Below are 20714 nucleotides of genomic sequence, written 5' to 3' on the forward strand. Positions count from 1 at the left end.
GTGGTTTTGTGTGTTTTTTTTTGTTTGTTTGTTGTTTGTTTGTCTGTAATGGGTACAATCACAGAGCTTTCAAAAATGCTGTGTTAACATGTGACACTGTGAGATATACTTCGGTTTTCACCCTTTAATTACACCTCTTCATAGAATGAACTAAGCCCATTAGTAACTTCCCCTCCCTTCTCTGCACACTTCTTGAAACAAACTTATTCAAATGATGTGGATAAACATTGCACATTCCTCTAAATGTTGAAGACCTGGTCAAGAAAGGTCACTTTGGTTCTGCTGATGTTCCTTGGCTGGAGGGAAGTTAGCTCTTGGCTCATTTCAGCAAACACACTGATCTTAGCAAGCCTTTGTGATGGAGAGGGGCAGAGTGTGTGAAAACATTAGCATTTACAGAATAACTTTGCTGCCTGTGAGCACCTGCAACTCTAAGTCATGTGCAACAGGTTCGCCTTCCTTGGCTTCTCAGTTGGATCCTGATTCCAGCATCTCCATCGCTCTGGATGGCAGAGGGCCCACCATGGGCTATGAACCTTCCACTACACGTGCAGACCAAGGGACTACAGTCAGATGGGGAGGCCTGGATGCAGGAGACACTGAGACCTGCAAGTCCTTTTTCTCCTGAAACCCCAAGACTGACAATATTGTGACAGTAGCAAAAATCACATGGACAAATAAATTCATTTATTGCAGGAGAGATGTTAGATAACTCAAGCAGCATGTGAAGAACGGGTAGGGAGGGTTTCTGCCCTGCACAGAAATAGCATCTGCATTTGTGCTCCTTATTGAAATAACATTTCTTGCTGGAATGCTGGCAGCTCAGTGCAGGCTTCAGTTTTTCCTTTTTTTCTGCGTAACTGTCTGCTGTGATGTTACCATGCAAAAGCCTGCCCAGCTGTTGGTAACAGTGAAAATGTCCTGCAGGATTTTGGAAAACATATGTGCTTTACTTTACTCAAACTTCTAAAATGGTTGTGCAGCACCAGCACTGAGTGTTACACAGATGTCCTTCTGCAGCAGCCTGGATCTGTGGTTAATATATAGACAAAGACTGTTTTGGGAGAGGTATGTATTTGGTGTGCTGTATGCGCACATTCCCCCTGCCAGTGAGCAATCACCTCTGGGGATCTGGGATTGCAGCTGCTACGTGCTGCACAGCAATGTTAGGTAACATGTAGAATAGGAGGAGAGGAAAACAGAATCCTACTAAAATCTATATGAGCATATAGTAAACAACTGCTGTCACCTAGATCCTGCTCCATAGCTCTTGCTGAATCTCACTTTGGATTTATAGGTGGGTCCTTCCTCTTAAAAGCAGTTCCTAATCCCTCTTTCAGCTGAAGCAGGATTGCTCACCTCTGTTTATTCTGCTTTAGCCTTATGGGAGAAAAGGCACTTTATCACTCAGCCCTTCAGGCCATCCTTTTTCTTGCTCTGGGTATTTTCAAGGCTGCAATTTTCTTGTATTCACAGGTTCTTCCCACCACCCCACATTTAAAATAAATCAGTTTTGTCCTGTGTGCGTTCCCTCCCTTCTTGACACCTGCATCAGGGCGAAGAACCAGTTTGATCTGATGTGCCAGATGCAGCTGATGGCAGTGCCAAAATCTCAGCAGCGCACGTGATAATGGGGGAGAGCGGGCAGGAGCTGAGCATCACTGGCGTATGGCTATCTGTGTCCTTCTGCCTTTGCAGTCAGTCAAAGCTACAAGCTGAACATGCACTTGGGAGCAAAGACAAATCTGGGGCAACTTCTCCCCAAGCCTAAAATTCCTATTCAGGACAGGTGAAAGAACACCACCATCAGAAGCTTGGTCTGAGGCAGGAGAGGCAGACTGTCTTGTTGCACTTGTTTGGAAGTGGAAATTATGTTCAGCTTTCAGAGTGCCCAGGAAAGTTTGAAATAGTTGATGTGATTTTAGTCAACTGGAAATCTATTGGTTATACTGATTAAGTGAGGGTAGGAGTGTTGATTTGTGAATTAAGAGGCACTGAGTCATGTGGGCTCGTTCTGCCATTTGATACTGATTGTATACATTTGTACGGCAGTTTTTTTTCCCACACGGGTTTTTTTCCCAAAAAAACACTGAAATCAGTGGATATATCTGACTTGGTATATCAGAAGTGAAGTGAAGGTTCTTGGTTTCTCAGTTGCTCAGTATCTCCATATGTAAAATGGTTGCAAAGGTGCTTGGAGAATACTTTGATAATACGCTTTGAAAATACACTGATAAAATTGATCACGTGTAATGCTTACATGTTATGCTTTGTAATGCATATTGACCCATCAAGAGCTGTCAACCTACCAGCTAGTGGACAGGAACTGGCTGGCAGGTGATCTCGGTGCCCCCTGGAAGGTGTTTTGCTGCAGTTCCTGGTGTCCATGGAAGTGGGAGCCAGTGGGAGAGTAGCAGCAGGTCCAGCTGCCTTCCTTGGGACAAGGTGTCGTAGGTACAACTTCTCTTTGGTAGTGTTGTTCAATTATCTTCTTACACTGTAAGCTCAGAGGCTTCTAGATCCCTTTTAGAGGTTTGTAGTGATTTTCAGAATAATTTCTGCCCTACTCTTTGCATTGATTAGTGTTATTCTGTTAGCATCTTCAGATCTTGCTTGTTGAAGGTCTTATTCAGATCAAACGGGTTGCTTTCTTGACTTATGTGTGGTGAACTCTTGTTAACATCTCTCTAAAAAGCAAAGGTGCATCTCCTCTTTTTTTCTGATTTTACTGGCATGATGCTCTTTCTGTGGAAATGGTCACTAATGATCAAGAGTAGTTCAGGATTAACAATACTCAAGATTCTTGCCTTTCAATCACATGTCATACGTTTTGACAAGTCAAAAAATATCTTTACTTGGGTTTTATGGTTGTCTTTGCTAGGGAAGTAGCTGAAGTCCTCAGCTTCAGACAAAAAAGCCATTCATATTTTGGCTGATGTAGAAAGGCAAATAAAGTAGTGAAATCCTGCATTCAATAGCATTGACTGTCTTTTCATAGAAGAAGTATCCATTATTTTGAGATCAATACAAAGTTTTATTTTAAAACTAGGGAAAACCCAAGCTAAGCTCTGTTGAACCATGGCTGAAACTTGATGCATCTCTACAAGGGAGCTGGGAGCTTTCACACAACAAAGTTTTGGGAAATCTGATTTGCTGTCTTTGGGTTTGTCTCATTATAAAGGTGTTTTTTTTTTCTCCTGAAGTATCCTTGGTGTCTTGGTGGGAGGGGAAGCTGTTCTGCACCTCCAAAATTGAGGGAAATGGATACCTTGCCTTCAGCACTCAGTCTGTGGCTGGAGTGTAGGTAAATGCCCCATCTCAAAATTAACTCTACCAGAACCATATGGATGTGACTGTTAACTTTGAATGTGTAGCTGAATGCCTTTTTGTCTGAAATAGTTAATTCTAAGCCTCAAGATATGGTAATATAGGGGTTGAGAAGAACTGAATTTTGAGCTTCCAGTTTTCCAACTTGAAATGGAGAAGGCAATAAATTCCTGAAAGATCTCTCCAGCATCTTTCTCTGAGGAGCTGTGCACGGCTGATGGGCCGGTGGGAATACAGGTACTGCTTTCTGTCTGGGAGCATCCTTTCAAAGTGGGTGTGTTAGTATAAATACAGATGGCTATGGGAGAGGGTTATTCTCACATTCAGAGTGCTGTAGCAGTCGTAGCTCATTGCTGGGCACCTTTGGCTTCATTTTAATATTTCTTGAACTGTATGTTTTTTAACAGGATGATGTTCATGGTGGATCATTTCCAGCCTTGACCTCTTCCCACAGGTGGCAATCAGGAGATGCATTGTAGGCTTAGCTTGCAGACCTAAAAACTTGAGACACCTCCTGGGAAGTGACAAAGGGAAATTTTTGTCTTCCTTTGTAGCAAGCTTTCTTATATTTATATTTCCTTACATATTTCCTGGTTTATATTTATAATTCCCTATACTGGGCTTGCTTTCCTTCTTGTGGTAGGCTCTGTTTATACTGTATTCAACCATTCACACCAGGACCTGCTTTTGCCTAAAGCCTTCCCGGATATGAACCAACACAACAGCACTAAGCTAGCCATTATTTAAGTTATACATTAATTCGAAGCTATAGTAGGATTCCATTACTTGCCTCTAACAGATTACTTATAAATAGTAAAATATTTAGTGGTTTTTATTTTGTTATGCCAAAAAACCTCCAGTGTCTTAAAGCCAAAATGTAACAGTCTTACTGGCAACTAAAAGGAGTTAAAAAATAATTACAAGGAACTGATTTATCCTAATCCTGGAGAATTTGGACCCATCTTAAATACTTTTTTATCTTGAGTGAACAGTTTAAGTGACAAATTGCTTTCTTCAGAGTTGTTTGTGCTGATTTCAGGTCAATTAATCAAACATCCAGCCCACACACCAAATAAGAAACCCTGCTGACTTATCCGGGGTCAGCCTCATGGTTTTGTAAAAGGAATAAGCCTTTTTGCAGTTTTACACACACACAAAAAAACAACTCATAGTGCCATCACTGCATTTGCTGCACCTCAAGCCCCCTCATGAAACTGCTGTTTACCTTAGCGAGTCACAGCTCCCAAGTAGTAAAACTGTCATATTGTTCCCATTTCCCAGTTCCTTATTTATAATGTAAACATACATCCTTTTGGGAACTTGACCTCTTTCAGTGTTTGCTTTTGGTTATAATTGAACTATTTGCATAGGAGACCAATTTTCATTCTCTGTTCTTGTGGCAAGTACACTGCGTTTTCTATTAAAAAGAGTCAGTTTTCTGATTACTAAGGAAACTAGGAAGGTTTTACAGACAATAATGTCATAAAACATGTGAAGTTATTAAATGTATGACCTATTCTTTCATTTTATGGGCAAACCAGGATGTTGAAGGAGCCTTTCTCCCATCTCTCAATCTCTGCCTGGTTGTTTAACAAAGCTATCAAACTTCCCAGGCTCAAAATTCTGCTTTGCCTCTCGAGGTTGCTGTGTGAAGGGTTTAGATGTCTATTCCCTCAGGCTCCAGACTGGCAAACTTAACAGTGGTTCAGAAGATAAGCCATGGGCTTTTTGCATCAGCTTGGTCAATTGTAGAAAAATGCTTGTGGGAGATGTGGGTTTGTTTTGTTGGTGTGGCACAAATGGGAGAATAAATCATGGGAAGGCTGGGCTCGAGTCAGCTGTGATGCATGGGCTCTTCTAGGTCCTCTGCCAACTCAGGCAGTGATCTGTGCCAGCTGGGTCAGCAGAAGGGGTAAGCTAATGACCAAGAAAAATCTGGCTGCAGAGTGTCTGTGTCAGGGCTTGGAGCAGTGGGTAGTTCAGCTACCATGAGAGGTGCATAGGAAGACATGGTGTTGCCCCAGGATAATCTCCCATGGTGCACAAAGGTAGCATTATGGAATAAATCAGGTTGGAAGGACCCCAGTATGACTCTGTTCCAACTCCCTGCTTGAATCAGGGCTCACTTTGAAGTCAGGTCGGGTTGCTCAGGGCCTTGTAGGGTTTGTAAGGCTTGTAGTTGAGCACAGAGCAGCTGGGAGGGCAGGTGGGTTTGGTGGCATCAGCTTGAGGTGCACAGCTCCTCTGCCAAGCCCATGCAATGTGCTCCCTGCCTCTCAAGGCAGAGAGGCTCCTGGATCACTGTGCACTCCTGCCCTGTGCTGGAAGTCTACAACTTGTGCAGGCTGCAGAAGTGGGCAGGACAGTGTGGGACGTCCCCTCTGCCAGCCCACGAGCCTCTAGGTTGTTTTCTTTCAGGAAAATTTTTTAACCTCCCTTTCTTGGTAAGCAGGGGTTCAGCTGGGCTGTGAAGGGACTATATGTCTCAGGCGAGGCAGGATTGGCATGCAGTGGGGAAGTCCTAAAGGATGGGCTTCATGTGCTGGCCTTACCCAGGACACGGCCACCCCATCCACGACGCCTTTTGTGGGGGTACAGGTGCCACTACCCACCTCATCCTACTGCTCAGCCCTGTGGCAGGGCAGCGAGCACTGAACAGCTCATGCATTTTTCCTTGGTAAAGCCTGTTTTGCAGGTTATCTTGTCACATGCCACTGAGTGATCTGGGGACAGTGTTGCCCAGGCCAGATCTCAGAGGGTGTTGTACTTTGATCTTTGCTTTTCTTCCCCCCAAATACAAGAAACCACAAAGAATTCAGCACCCTCAGAAATTGCCATGAGATGAAAATCCTGCTGAAGAACAATGTTCCTATGTGTTTCGTGCAATGTCAGGCTGCGGTTATGCTTGTGGAGCAAATAGCTCATTCCCTACTGTTACCATGTGGCAGAAGCACTCCAGAGATGTGAAAGCGTGGAAGAGCTATTGTAGTTGAATGTTGGCTCCCATGTGTCCTGAGCCAAAAATCCTCCTGTTTCAGCTGCCCTGAGTCCATAAATGAAAATATAATTGGGATAGCCTGGACTTGGCTTGCAGAACAGCTTTAGCCAAACTTCTCAGGGTCCGTAGGGCTGCTGGTAGTTCAGGGTGGGATCCAGCCCTGCTTTGAGCACTGGCGCAGACTCTTAGGATGGTATAATAGCTCAGCATAGTGTACATGGAACTGCACTGCAGTTATTGCAGAAGCAATAAGTTAAATCTAACAGCATGAATACAGTTTCTATTTAAATGTGTTTCTTTTAAAACTCTTCTTAGGATGCCCATGTCAGATGCTGAGGTGTCAGCCAGACCTACCCCAGAAAGTGAGGTTGCCACCTCTGAGGAACCCCACAGGGGGAAATGGACCTGATTCATTAAGGATGACAAATCTACCAGATTCCTGTGGAAGTTTTTCTGCTGGTGGGTTGTCACCCTCACAGTTAAAAATTAAATTAAGAAGGGCTGTGTGTGAGCTTATTACACTGAAGTTATTGTTTTATTTATTCTATACATTAACAGCCTGGGGCACTGGTGCATTGGTACATTGAGCATTTGGCAGGGAGATGCATAAGACCCCCATCTGTTGCAGGGTCAGCCTGTGCACACTCGCATCAATCCTTATGCCTTCCTGTAACCCAAACACCATCAAAGAATATCCCCATCCATAAATCTTACATTACTTGTAATCACTGACTTAATAAGGGAGTTTTATAACCTACCAAAGCAATATCTTTAAAGTACCACCTTTGGGGCTTCTGGGGCTCAAGGCTGGCAAATGCCTGCTTTGCCCTGGGAGGTGACCTTAAGAATACCAAAAAGGCCTTTGCTAAGGTATGACTGTGCCTTACGGCTATGAGCAGGACAACATTATCTACCACTGAAAACTTTTACAGGAAGTTTTAAGACGGAGAGTATCTTGGAGAGCTCCCATGGGAAGGGGGGACAAGGCCTGAGGGATACTATTTGCTTGGCAATTGCCTGAGTTCCCTGGAAAATGGTGAAAGCCATTTCAGGTGTCTCCCTGAGTGATGTAGGCAAGGCTGCACGTGAAGCCTGCAGTGGGGCTGGGAGCTCCAGCAGGGAGATTGGACTAGATGATCTTTCAAGGTCCCTTCTAATCCCTAACATTCTGTGAGCTGAACACCACATCCTAACCTCAGAGCATCTGTCTTCTCTCCAAAAAGACAGAAGGCTTGGCTCCCTCCTCCTGGATTTGAAACAAACATTTCCTTTTCTTAATTTGTGGCAGAGAGGGGATGCTTCTAAAGGCCACATTGAGCTGAGTCTTTTTAGCTCCACTCCAAACCCAAATATTTCTTTCCCCCAGGCAGGGAGGAGCTGCACCAGGCGCCTCCACACTCACTCCTGGTCTTGCAGCTCCACCTGCTGTCGCTGTGCACATCCCTAAGTGGGACTGCAGGGCCCTGAGCGGGTGCATTTTCCTCCCTGGAATAAGGATTAGGCTTAGATTTACCTGTTTACCACAAGGAGTTTAAGGATTTGTGAATAAAGTCTCGTATTTTTGTTCTGCACCAGGAAAAAGATGTTTCAGCCTCCACAAGGGGATTTGGTTGCTGGGAGGAAAACCTCGGTTCTTGCTCCCACCAACCAAGTCCCCTTGTGGTCCTACTTTTGGTGACAGCAGCAGATTGGTGGCTTGGAGGAAAGCTGGAGGTAAGGAGGTCCAGGGCACCCTCAGAGCCCTCAGATGGCTGGATGCTGCCTGGGAACTTGCCTGGAACCAGGGATGCAGTGGCTGGAATCAGATCACCTTCTACCCCAAAGTGCAATATTGTAGGTTTTAGTAAAATATACAATTCCCACCATTTTCGAGATGATGGGAGTAACAATTTAGGAACAACTTGGAGTTATTATTTTTCTCTGAAAAAAAGACTTAAAGTATTCATGGCTAAAAGTGGAAAATATTCATGGACTTTTTTTTTAAAATACATTTTCTCACAAGCCCTTCTTCCCTCAATTGTTCAAATTGCTTTCCTACTAAATAGTAGGAGAATTTCAATAGTCTGTTTAATTCCCAATCTTTATTATTCAGAACTTGAAAATGTAATGATGAAAAGGTCACAAATATACCTTTTTAAAATTAGCACTGTCTCCACTCTGATTCGGATTTTGAAGCTATTTTAACTTTTAAATACAGAGAAGTGTACTCTGTAGCTTTTCTGCTGATGCTGAGTACCTTCCTCTATGCCAGTGCTAAAACACCTTTAAAGTTAATCCTCTCTGTCTCTGTTTCCCATCACTAAAATGGGGTTAATATCCCCTAATGTCAAAAGAGTTTTTTGAGGCTAAAACAAACAAACAAAAAATGTGGAGCTCATGAGGGACTACCATAAGAGCACCTAGAGCATTCCCTGCAAGTAGAAAAAATTAGTGTGTTGAACAGATGTCATGAATTCCCTGGGAGAACTACTAAAAAATGCTTCACATTTTAGCACAGAGCAACCTCGGTAGAGGATATTTATGCCAGGTTTTAGCCTGCCACTCCACTAGCTAATATGTCTTGTTTTTCTCTGCACCCCAAAAGCTTGCCTGCCTCCCTAGTTATGTTTTATCTCAGCTTCTCCAGATGTTGTGGGTAACATCTGCATGCTGCTCTTGTTCTCTCTGCAGCCTGCCACTAGAGAGCACCCCTAGCACCTCTCCTCTGCCTGGGAGGTGGCAGCAACACAAAGGTCCTGGCCTCTGCAGAGAGGCCAAGGATGAAGAGCCTTAAATTCTTTCCAGCTCCTAAAGCACCTGTCAGTTGTGCCAGAGGTGAAACCAAGCCCAAATCCTGCAGTCAAGCTGTCAAGCTTCTCAGAAATTTGAGGAACGTGGGAGTTGTCTTTTAGGCAACCAAGCACTGAGAAGCAGCACTGCATGGGAGCCTGACAAGTGTAGAGTTGACTTCTACTCAAATGCTGAACAAATGCCAAAACTGTTTTTTCAGAGAGGCAGCAGGAGGAGAAACTCTTATAGCTCTCCCCTGCATGCAGATTTAATGACCAGGTTCTCTTCTGTCCTCGCCCTCATATTGCCCTCAGGGCAATTACCTGGTTGGTTACTCACATGACCAAACAGTAGGGTTTGTCTCCTGAGTAACTCCAGACTAACACCCACTGTTGTGGAAGAAACCTATATAGTGTCTCTATAGCTCATTCACCTTTTGACGACCTTGAGATGTGACATTGCTCTTTTTCTTAGTGTAAAGTTTGTTGTCTTGTGCACAGTAACACCAGCTGATACTGGTATCAGTAAGTTTCTGTTTCTAGAGCTCTTTCTACCCATGAGGAGTTCATCACCTCTCTTGATGGGAAACTGAGCAAAAAGTCTTCTCAGCCACCTGCCTGCTAAGACTGAGTAGCAAAGATATTAGTCCCTGGAAGCTTCTTCTCTACTTGTCCATCCACTTGTCCATCTACTTGTTTGTGTCTTGGTTTAGTCTGATGCTCTGTGCTTTGTAGAGGTAGCAAACCTAGAATATATGAAATCAGAGGTCTAGACCAGTCAGAGAAAGAAACTCTGGCCTGGCTTCAGAATCGTTTGTGGTTGATGCAAAAGCCTGAAATGTGGCAGAGCTCCTGGTTGTGCCCCAGCCTTCATGAGCTGCAGAGAGCAAGGTGTTTGGAGTGAGTTTAGGTGGTTTCAGCCCATCTGAGAGGAGCTGGGGGCGCCTGATGTGGGTGTGTTGGCATGTGCCTGGGTTTCCACCAAGTCCTGCCCTGTGCTTTTCTGGGGTGATCATATCTGCAAAGATGGGGGCAAACCCACCAGTCAGGGCTGGCTTCATCACTGTAGCCCCACCAGCACTACTGCAATAGTGGGGAAAACAGGGCTGGGAGGAGGAGTAGTTGTTGTTGCTCCAAACTTACCTGTTAATTTTTTAAGCTTTGCAGATCAGGCTGAAAGCTCAACAGTTTCCTCGGAGCTGTGTGTCCACGGGAGTGCCTCTGGGCAGCCCCTTGGCATAGCCCTGCTCTCCAGCCTCGCACCTCCAGTAAGTCCTTAGTGTTTTGTGTCAAGAAATTATTTGATTAATGAAGTCAAACCTAGGCAGAAATCTGTTCAAAGGCAGCTTTCTGTTGGCAAATGTCTCCAAAGACCACAAAAAGGAACTGGTTTTAGTAGCTGGGAAAACAGGAACATATGCCCTGACATCTGTGGCTGGGGCAGTGCTGAGACTGGGTCCTCACAGCCACTGTACAGTGGTGCAGTGTCAGGAACCTCTGGAACCATGTGCCTGCAGTTTGGTGATGCAGATCTAAGGCAGCATTTAAACGTGTGTGTGTGTGTGTGTGTGACCCAGGCAACTTGCCTTCCCAGCTCATCAGCTGAAGGATTTTCTGGGTCATCACAGACTCTCTACATGGCCCATACCACAAGGCCCTGGGTCACAGCAGCACAGGTGTGCTGGTCCCAGGGACAGGAGGAAGCACTGAGGGATGCAGGGTGACATCTCTGGGACCTGCTTCCTGAAACTGGGTCACCTCCTGTGACAACAGAAGTGACTCCCAGCACAGATGGCAGGCGGGACCTGCGAGTGGCCTTGCCTTTTGGTCATTTTCTCATGCCCAGGCTTAGCTGTGAGGCTGCACTGCAGAGAGTTCCTTGGTGACTTGTGTAGCTGGGACCAAGCTCACTGTGACCAAGCAGTCCCTACAGCCTTGGGGACAGCCACTCATGTGAGTCTAGGAAGAAGAGATGGAAATAACAGGAATGGTCAGTGACACCCTTCCCTCTCTGGGGCTTTTGGGAGGTGTTCAGGCATCACCATCTCCTGTGGTAGAGGTGCAAGCCTTGTGTCACAGGGGCTCCCCTTTTGGAGCAAAGTGGTGTCCTGTCACAGCTCACCCCAGGAAGAAAGCGAGTCCCTTTCCCCTCTCCTGCTCTTCTCTTTCTTCTTATCACATGACCCGTTATTGGAAGAGATGCCCTTAGGAAAGAATGGATTAACAAAGTCCTCTCCAGCACTTAGTCATCAAATTCACATAAACACTTTGAAGTAAATAAAAATAAAACTGTCACTGGTTGCACCGAGACAACTGGAAATGCTGCAGTGGCTATTTATTCACCAGTTTTACTGATGTCCAGTTATTGCTAAGAAAAGCTTGGGTAATGCAAATAATGAAGCCGATTATCTCAAATCTGGCCTTAGTGGGCAGTTTTAAATGCCTTAACTGAGCCTAAAAGTGATGCTGCTTTTTCTTATGTGAAAGTGCACTTAAGTGTTTGAGGATTTTGCTGATTGACTGCAGGAGAAAAAAATTACAGGCTTGTATTACATTGTTATGCCATATAAGCACCTTGCATAATTACCTTAGCCCCAACATAATTTTAATTATGTTAGAATTAGTGCAAAGAATTTTATCTGAGACTCATGTAAATATTTTGTGCTTTCAATACTTTGATGTGCCTAGAAAGAGATTAAGGTTTGCTTTGATAATTAGTCTGTTGTATGTGGCCAAAAATTCATTACAAACATAGTTAATTAAGTTGTCAACAAAGCTTTGGTCTCCGGCGGGTGAGAATAACTCAATAATTTTGTTTGGCTTGACAGGGGATTTCCATTTTATTGCTCTCAACCCCGGCTCTCTGCAGGGGCCCACAGCAGAGTGGTATTTTCCAGGAGGCACCGCAGAACTGTACAGGACATGGTGCACGCAGTGTCACCCTGGGACGTAGCACAAGGAAGAGAAACTTCAGATTTGAGCTGAAGCAAAGCTGGGTGCCACTCCAGACAATGGCATTGTGGCTCTGTGCCACAGAAGGCACAGGAGAACAGGGGCTCCTGTCCTGGGATTGGAGAAACAAGAGACACTCATGCTCATCCCCATAAAGTTATCTGGTCCTTCTGGGTGGATGAGGAGCCCCAGGGCCAATTCTGCCACTTGGAGTTGGCAAAAATGGTGTGGAATGCTCACTTCATGCCTGAGGCAATGGGCTGGAGCACTTCTACTGCCTGTTCATACTGTGGGTCCAGACAGGGTCCAAATGCCTTCACATGCTCCATGAATACACCTTACGTGACAGAAAATCAAGGTATTTTCCCCAAATACCCTTTCCCTGTAACAGGATTTCTTCAGGTGGACTCCAGCCTGGCATGAGCCCTCTGTCTCTTTGCAGCATCCTGCACTGGTGCCAGCACCACGGAAAGGTGGGAGCACAGCCTTCTCCAGGGGTAGAGACCTCTTGGGACCGTGACTGCACTTCAAGCTGGTGTTCTGTGCCCTATTCCTTGTGTCTGAGAGCCATGGCCTTGGCTGCCACTGGACTTGGTCCCAGGTAGGTGACAGGGAGCCCCAGGAGGAGTGTGGGTTTGGGGCATCACTCAAGAACCAAACCCTGAGTACCTCCAAGTGGCTCATTTCCATTTCAAAGAGCCCGTTTGTTTTATCTGGCAATTAGCTTGCACCCTCTGTAGAAAACAACTCCATAAATACCACCAAGCTCCTGGCTGATCTCCCCTTTTAAATATTTTTTAAGTGCATGATTAATACACTTTCCCAGCCCCTGTCTGGGACTGTGCGGGGAGGTCAGAGAGCAGGTAAATGAAAGAAAATGACTTCACTCGGCATTGACTGGGCTATTAATCACTGCCCATTTTCTATAAATCATGGCAGATGGCAGAAACAGGCAGGTACTCATGGGAAATGACACACTGTGCATGACGGGAATCGTGGATCACAGCAGACAGCGGGGAAAAAAAGAGGTTACTCCTTGCCCTGCTGTCCCCAATGGAGGAAGGCTACTTGCACTGCACCTGCGGTTCACCTCTGCATGTCAGCTTTCTCCTGTAAAACCAGCTGTAAAAGTTTGGAGGAGCCCTGGAAAATTCCCCACATCACAGCTGGACTGGATGGGTCCATCCAGGGATGTCTCTTTCTCATCAGGTGTGGAGGCAGTGGTGGGGAGGGTTTGCATCATGTGGGTGAGTGAGTGCTGGGAACAATAAGCCCTGAGTGTTAACATCTTTTAAGCCACTATGGTGAGGGATACTTTTAATTGCAGCAACAATTTTGCATGTAGTAGACAATAAAACCCAACACCAACATCCTTTGCCTGAGAGCAGATGCAGATGGGAAATGTGGGAGAGGAACTTACACTGATAAAGATAGGCAGGCAGATAAATCATAAATTGAGCATGCATTTGGCAGCAGTGTTCATCCAGGCACTTTCTATGCTGTAGTCTCGGTGGATTCCCTTTGCATGAATGGGAAATATGGGCACTCTCTCTCTGGAGTGGGTGACCCTCTTCTAATAGTGCCCTGCAATGCTGTGGAAGTTTTGTTCCCAAACCCTGTGCCTGTAATGAATCTATAGCAGCAGCTTTAGGTGGTGGAAAGCAGCTATTTTTTTTTTTAGGAGGATACGCAATGGTATATGCATAAATGAATGAAGAGTATTTTCTATGAAGGTTGTATAAAAGATAAGGCAAACACAATTTATAGGCTCTCTTCTCCTGCAAATTGCCAGTTTCAATGAAATTAGTTGGAATAAACCACTGTCCATTTGGTATTTCTTCCTCAGGGAATGGGATTTTTCCTCTCACCTCTCTTTTCTACTGTAGAGGCACAGGGATGTATTTTGCCCTCCTTAGGTGCAAGGGGAGCTTATGTTGAGCTCATCAGTTTTGCTTTCCCATACACTTGCACTCCCCTGCTGACCCCAGCCAGACCTGCAGCTGGGTGCCCTTGGTGCTGCTGGGCAAGGAGAGCAGCATTGCTGCCCGCAGTGACTCCTGCAGCTCTCACCCCCAGCCCTGGTACACAACAGCAACAGCTCCCTTTTCTGCTGGCAAAACAGCTGGAAGAACAAAACGGGCCTGTGCCAGGCAGCTCGAGCTGGACCTCCCAGCTCAGGCACGACCAGCTGGGAGAAACTGCTCCAGAGCAGGGAAAAACAGGGTCATCTGCTCCAGGTCAGACTCTGTCCTGTCAGCAGGGAAAAGGATGGACAAAGTTTGGGGGGTGGATGTTGTAAGTGGGCTTAAAATGATGAAGCACAGCTCATGTCCATCCCTGTGAAGGTTAATATGGAGAATAGCTACCAAAGAGGCATGGTGGATGGTTGAATGTGCCATGGTGAGCGTATGCTGGTAGGCTGGCAGTGGGTGCGAGCGTACATGGGTGTCACAGGGGCTTGCAGGGAGACAGACCCGGAAAGTAAGCTGGAAAGAAGATAATCCTGCAAGTGTGTGACCTGTGAAGGAAGAAACAGCCTCAAAAGAAGCCAAAAGGACCCATGAAGAGAGTGGGTGATGTGAAGCAGAAGACATGTAAGATCCGGAGACATGGAATATGCTGTAGCCAAGAAAGCTTCACATTATAAAGAGCAGGCGGGGTGATGGAGAGGATGGCATGGGGACTTCAAACACCAGCTGGGTGGCCCTGGTGCTCGCCAAAGACATTTTCCCCAGCCCAGGAGCTGCTTGGGGACATCGTGTTGCTCCTACCGGCACAGCTGGATGGAGTGAGGAGGAGGGCTGGTTGCCTCCACAGGCAGCTGTGTGCAGATGTTTTCCAGGGAGGGAAGAGCAGCGAGGGCGTAGTTTGAAAGGAAGGGGAAAAATTGTAGCGGGACCTGAAGAAAAACTGCTGCTGAAGGAGACCCAGCTCTCAGGGGCTGTCTGCAGCAATGTGGGGTGAAAGCCTTTTTTATCTTTCTTTTTTTTTTTGGCATTGATGTCCTTCCTTCCACTCAATATGTTATTGAAACTGGATGTTTTTGACACCAAACTGGCCCTGCTTGACTGTGCTGGGCTCTCCAGCCACGCCGTATCCCTGCTGCCCTGGTCACAGCCAGGCTGGAGAATCTGCAAGGAGCTTTGAGGAGAGGGCTGGGTCCTCCACCACTTCCTGATCCCCCCCCAGCTTCCCCGTAGGCCCCATGGGGGCCTAATATTTGTGCGTGTGTGTTTTAACACAGCATATGGTCTTCATTACACGCAGACTTCTCACTTCCATAATTATACCATGATGGGAGTTCCTGTCAAAGTCATAAAGCAAATTCTCTTCCCCTGCCCCATCCCTCCACCCTCACCAGCCCTCCCCATAAAACTCACAGGGGTCTCCAGTTTGCAAGGAGAACCCCCCTCAGTAGTTGCACCGTTAACCCTTTGCATCCTCTGTTTTGGCAGCAGTTGGAGGAAAGACTGACTTTCCACATTGGCGCTTGCTTACAAGGCAAGGTGAATGGGGTGTCCAGATTCTGGCTGCATGAGAAAGAGCATAGAGAGCTGGTGCTGCTTAAACTATGTTGGGGAAGCAGAGGGGCAAGTGGCAGCTTAACACAGCACCCTCCTTTCCTGCTTTCTCTCCATCCATGAAGCGTGCTGAACCCACCCACTGTCGAAATACAAGCCCCTCTGGGTAGCGCATGGCAGCTGTTTAACAACACAGTGCAACACTACCCTACAGTTTAGGACAGGAAATTAAGGCGGCTGTATCTGCAGGGGGAATTTAAGTACACAGACTGCAATTACCTGTGCTGGAGTTTGGCCAGAGCCCTGCTCCTCCAAGAGCCACTGCTGGACCTGACACCGATGGCCGGTGCTCAGGTACTGTGGGGCCACCACAGCTCCTGAGGCTGCGGGCAGCTTGGGGTCATGCCCAAACCTTGGCTAAGGTGGTTGGAGGCAGGAAAACATGGAGAACTTAAGCATGTGTGGAAAGGCAGGGTTTTTTTAGCGATGCTGCTGAATTGAGAGGCACTGAGGTGCGGTAAATCTAGGTGCTCTTTTGCTTGGTGACTGACTGGAAAATGGGTTTGGATAGTCCTTATTTGCACTAGAAATAGTGAGTACTGGAGGGGACAACTTCTCTTAACCAAGCCTTGCTGGTTCCTAAGACAGGGTGATGCTAAGAGTCACGAAGGGACCCATTGACCTGATGGCTTTTGACAGTCATTGGGATGTTCCCGGTAGGCATGGGCAGACAGGTTGCAAAGGGCTTATCCAGGCATCACACAAGTAATACTGTTCAGCACCATGCTTGCCATGGTGAGAAAAATCTGATTTCCCACTAGGTGGTAGAGAAGAGCTTGGCTGAAACTCCTCTTGCTTCTCATAGCTGAGCACAACGGAAGGGAGGTCATACAAAACTAGAGACCTCTGTTTTAACCAAGACTCCAGCAGACCCAAATAAACCAGGGGTGCTGGGAGAGAGGCAGCATGTGTGGAGGCAGAGAGTGAGTTTGGTGCAGGTACCAGCAACTCAGTGAGCCCCAGGTCCTGCTCACCACCACCCATGGTCCCTGCTGCGCCAGGCACAGGCAGCACATTTGTTTTGACACCTGTGGGTGTTTAATGACCGTTTACTGACTGGTCTTAGGAAACATATTTTGAAATGGGCTGTATCTATTAGAAAGAAAGAGAGGTGGGGGGAGAATGCGTCCGTGCTGATTGCAAGGGGGCCTAGCATCACCAAAGCCCATCAAGGAGTTGGTGAGCTTTGCCCGATGTCTGGGCTGCCTGCTTACCACGTGTCAGCACCTTTAGTGTTTTCCACTGATGTTAACTCCCTGTATCTCTCCCTTTTTTCCCCTCCCACAACTCAAACACATCTACTTTGGCAGCAATTCTAACCAGGTACATGTGAGTTATTCCCATGTAGGATTCATACCCAGCATGGATGGAGAGATGAACAGATTGCCAGGAGGAGCCCTGCTGCCTGAAGAAGGTGACGTTTCCCATTTTGATCTCCACTGCTCCCGGTGACAACCCAAGGCTGGGATTCACAGCACCCCCGGGTGACTGGTGTGCCTGGGTTGCTTCATCGGACCCTGGAAGACCAGAGAAGTGGCAGAAGCCTGAAGGGGTCACACCTGCATGCAGGATCAAACACACTTGGCTCCTGCCTGACATGTATGTATTCATCTGACCAGTTCTTAAAGGTCTCTAATGGGGGAAATTCTGCAGGTTCTCCACAGTCTGCATCAACCTTATAATTAGGTTGAGCTCATCTTGCTGTCTAACCTGCATCATTTTTGCTGCACTTGATGCTCCCAAATTCTTGTGCAGTGCACCCTGGGCACTGGGATGTGTAATGCTGGCTCAGATGCCTACATTTCCTGTGCAGGGATGGGAGTTGGACTCGATAATCCTCGTGGGTCCCTTGCAACTCAGGACATTCTATGATTTCTATGCAGTGAATTTCCAAAGCATGATAGCCCTGATTGGGATGGGCTGTGATGAAGGTCGAATCCAGCTGAGTGGAAGTACCAGTGATGTGTTTGAATCTGAAGGTACCTACAATTACTTTGAAAGGCCCCTGCAGCCCTGAGGTGGTTTGTTTCACGGCATGAGGATTCAGAGGTGATGTGTCTTGCGCTTAGCTGTCCAGGGAGAATGCTTAAATGGAAATAGCTTGGTTTTCTTTAGACACGCTCATGATAATGGTAGACATTTTCTAATAGAGCCCAGGAGATGGTGGAGCTGAATTTTAAGCTTTTTTGTCAGTTGAAGGAGGTCTGAATCCATATTATTAACTTCCCCAGAGAGAAAGGTTTCCTCTCAGGAATTCATGTCTCATGGGCCCAGAAGGAAAATAAACATGCAGCATGAACTGGAGAGCGTTCAGCTCCCAGCTGGCTCCCTGCAGCTTAAACAGCCGGTGCCTATGTGAAAAGGAAAGGTCCTAGAATCGCCATTGTCCTGTGCTAAATTCAATACCACAGTCCCCATGTGACATGACCCCGGCCAACACACGCTGTGCCAAAACACGCTGTTAGAGTGAGATTTCCTCCAGGAGGGGCAGAGCTACAAGCCATCATGTTTGAACGATGGTGAACTGGAAGGAAGGGGAGGATTGTGTGCTTCAGGAGAGTGATTATATTGCAAAGGGGTCTCTAACGCTAACCTTACAAGAGGTTTGTGCTGAGGTTTTTCAGAGGTGCCTGATGGGTTTGGGGGGCTCAACATGGTCTACCATGAAGCCATAATAGAGCCAGGTGGAAGAGTGACAATTTTGGCACCTGGTGGCTGAGCCTCTTCAGACTATGCAGCTCCAGGCTTTGCGTTGAGGTCAGAAAGCAGGGAAATCTGTGTCTACCAGCTTCTGCCCACAAGGAGGTCACTGAGTGCCTGGCAATAAAGGCTCCTTGTGGGATTTCAGCAGGTTTCACCAATTCTTGACCACAGTTTTCACAGTAGTTTTCAAACGTCCTATTCCTGAGAGTGTTCCTATGTGCCCACATGCTGAGCAGTCCCCTCTGGAGCACAGAAAGAGATGCATTTGTTTTGCTTTAATTTTAACTTTCAAATCTTCCTTGGACAGGAACAATATGGAATAAACCAACATTGTGTTGAAACACACTCCTCAGTGCTATATTGACTTTCTAACTTGCTTTTCCTTTGGAGAATCTTGACACACTTTGTTCTCTAACACATTAATCTTCACAACATCCCAGGGATGCCAGGAAATGCTGTTACTTCTCTCTCCCTCTTATTTTTAAGGATAGGGAACTGAGTTCATGGACCAGTTAAGCAGATTACCCAGGGTCTGGCAGTAAAACCCATGCCAAGGCAGGACTGAGGTATCCCAGAATCAGCCAAATGCCTTCCAAAGTGCTCGTTTTGTACATTTTCAGAAAACTCGGAGACACCAAGCACAGAGGGTGTGAACCAGGGTGGAGAGGGCTCTGAAGATATTTTTTTTATCAGATGGTTTCATGGTATGTGCTTTGCAGATGGATTAGACCCAGAACTGACTAGAGTTGAAGGTTTGGATTGGCCTGAGGGTTTTTCCCCTGCTAGAGAAGGTCTGAGGGTCCTGCTAGGCATTGCTCCCTTCCCAGCATGAGGGCAAGCTGGTGTTCCCTGGAAGTGGAAATCAGCAGCTGGCTGATTTTGGGGTGTCCCTCTCCTCATGGTGTGTTATAGGCTAGAGCAGCTGTTTTGAGATGACTTCTTTATGACCTCAAAGCAGTCAGGCAGACCTCCAAGCCTTGCCTGCTCTGACACAGCAGGACTTCTCTTTTTCCTTTTTAATATTTTGAAGTAAGGAGCTTTCCAGACAGTTGTAACATCAAGTGTCTGTGCTGGTGGGAAGGTGGCAAGATGGGACCCTATTTCATTGCATGTGCTACCAGACCCCCCAAAAGGCTGGGAGCTTGGAAGGTGACTGCACAGTTGGTCACTTCCCTGAACTATCTGTGCTTCATGAGCTTCCAGCTCATGAATCTTGGAAGGAAAGACTTTCTCATGAGATTTGTGGTGCGTCCAGTCCCAGCTAGAAATACCACAAGAAAAGCCTCTCTTGGGGAGATCCCATCTCTAACCAGGAAATGCAGAGTGATGTGAGAGTGAGAAAAAAATCCAGATGTGGCCACTATCTGCTTTACTTTTCTCTGGGAAACCAAATTCTCCTTTGCACAACATAGTTTTGTCAAGCATCATTCTCAAGCACATCTAACCATTGCGTTTGCCAGCTATAATTAAGTCAGACCCACATATCAAAGCTCTGTGTGTGTGTGTCTGTGTGTATGGAGACAGCTTCCAACAGATCACTTTCAGCTATTTTTCTGCTAACAGACTGAACGGAGCTGCTCACTCCCACATACAGAGCGAGCTCTGGCCCGGACAGCTGCCTTGGGAGAAGCATTGGCTTCTCTCCTGTTGGGCCAGTGCTGCGTTTTTGAATTACTTTAATAAGAAGTGCTTAAACATTTACATTTTTCAAAGTGAAGCAATTTCTCCACCACCAAGCCTTTGTTCTCTTGCATGGTTCAGGGGTTTTCTTTGCAGTGTTACCTTGTCTGCAGTCCCAGGCCAGCCTGGGAAACACACGGTGTAGTTTAATGCTGAACAAAGTACCTGTTTCCTTTTAAAAGAGACTAGTTAGTAGTGTGTGACAGCTACCCATGGGGTTAGAGATGTTTGCTGGATTTTGGAGAGGCTGGTGGTGGACTTGAGCTCTGGAGGGGTAATTGCAGGGAAGGAAAACAGCCTGAATTTGCCAGGTAAGTGCAAACCTTAAGATGAGTTTGGGAGATGTGTCGTGACCTTGAGTGAGGTTGGTGCTCGTGGTGCTCTGCTCCTGAGTGAGCTTGGCTGTTGGTCCGTGAGATGGCTGTGACTCCAGGCTCCAGTGCTGGGGAGCAGGAGGACATCAAATGCATACTCAAGAGCAGCCAAAGAGTTAGTCTCACTCAAATATTAGTTATTTCTTACGTTTAGGGAGGGGGTAGATACCTTCAGGTTTTTGGCAGCTCACGTTTACCATTAAAATTAATAATAATAGGAACAAAAAAGCAGAACTGCTGGCCATAGCTCCCCCACCCCTCACATGTGTTTTTTGAGTGGGTCCGGTTGGCCCCAAACCAAAAGTGCTATTCCCTAGCAGAAACTTTTCAA

General features: G+C 46.4%; 1 long non-coding RNA gene across 2 annotated transcripts in view; it reads left to right on the plus strand.

The window, feature by feature from the left end:
- The window catches only part of LOC110366119 (uncharacterized), a 52533-nt gene that overhangs the window by 22074 nt on the left and 9745 nt on the right, over window positions 1–20714 (plus strand). Inside the window, exons 3-6 of one of the 2 annotated variants that reach the window (XR_010474002.1) lie at window positions 10253–10361; window positions 11922–12403; window positions 12488–12646; window positions 12985–17225. This is a non-coding gene — a long non-coding RNA (uncharacterized LOC110366119). Of the gene's footprint in view, window positions 1–10252; window positions 10362–11921; window positions 12404–12487; window positions 17226–20714 lie in introns of both variants that reach the window. The other variant, XR_010474001.1, reaches the window with a different exon arrangement.

The sequence above is a fragment of the Columba livia genome, chromosome 7 (assembly GCF_036013475.1).
Source record: "Columba livia isolate bColLiv1 breed racing homer chromosome 7, bColLiv1.pat.W.v2, whole genome shotgun sequence".
Classification (NCBI taxonomy): domain Eukaryota; kingdom Metazoa; phylum Chordata; class Aves; order Columbiformes; family Columbidae; genus Columba; species Columba livia.